Below are 868 nucleotides of genomic sequence, written 5' to 3'. Positions count from 1 at the left end.
ACTTTGAGAAAGAGAGTTTGTGACGAACATCTCTTCATTCTGATTGGTCGGTAAACCGAACCTAAGTGGGGGAGGATGTACCGGGGTACGTAGCACTAAGTGGACCCTGGTTACATGGAAGTGTGACACTTCACACTTCAGGAGTATGACACGTCATACTCCGAGATATTTGGTACAAAGGTACCAAGGTCGTTCAAATCCAACCAATGGTTAAATGACATTGCATTTCTATAGGTAACTAACAGTTTGTATTAACCCCAAACTTAATCTACCTATAAATATACTCATTTTACAATCTACCTTATTTGGGTCACTTCGCTCTCTTTAATAAAAGAGGGGACCTGTGAGCTGCCGTTCACTGAGAGTTTGTATACTCTCGGAAGATAACTTCCTCTTGCGCAAGGTGCTGTGTGACCCCGTCACAGATTCGCTGTGTATCCGATCAACTAAGTCAAGGAATCCAAGCTGAGCAACTCTATGCTGGATCAACGTGGAATTGATCAACACTCTGCTCATGCGACGCTTATCCGCTATCGACCGCATCTCCTTGCACTCTTGAGTTCTGACAACCAGCCAAAGCACTTGTCCGAACCCAATCAAGGGGCTGCACTGCAGGGCTGCCGATTATGGCATGGTCTTGTCAATAATTTCTTAAGAAATCATAAATATATTTATTTCGTCGACATCACGAATGCAATAAATAATTTATTTATCTCTACCATAATTTAAGAAAAGAGTTCTTCATCATTTTGCTATTCACACCCTCCATGCTGTCCTCTTCCAAGGAACTTGCCCCAAGCGCCCACACTGATCACGCCTCTATAGACTACAATTCGCCGCAGCAAAACTTGCACGGAGATTTAAGCTT

General features: G+C 43.2%; 1 non-coding gene across 1 annotated transcript; it reads right to left on the bottom strand.

Annotated features, from left to right (window-relative positions):
- Positions 1-759: 759 nt before the first annotated feature.
- Positions 760-862, bottom strand: PITG_33058 (the record flags this gene model as incomplete). Its single annotated transcript, XR_009934452.1, has 1 exon — positions 760-862. It is a non-coding gene; the product is annotated as a 28S ribosomal RNA (ribosomal RNA).
- Positions 863-868: the final 6 nt, after the last annotated feature.

This window comes from Phytophthora infestans, genomic scaffold (genome assembly GCF_000142945.1).
Source record: "Phytophthora infestans T30-4 supercont1.39 genomic scaffold, whole genome shotgun sequence".
Taxonomy (NCBI): Eukaryota; Oomycota; class Peronosporomycetes; order Peronosporales; family Peronosporaceae; genus Phytophthora; species Phytophthora infestans.
This window is presented reverse-complemented; position numbering and strand designations above follow the sequence as displayed.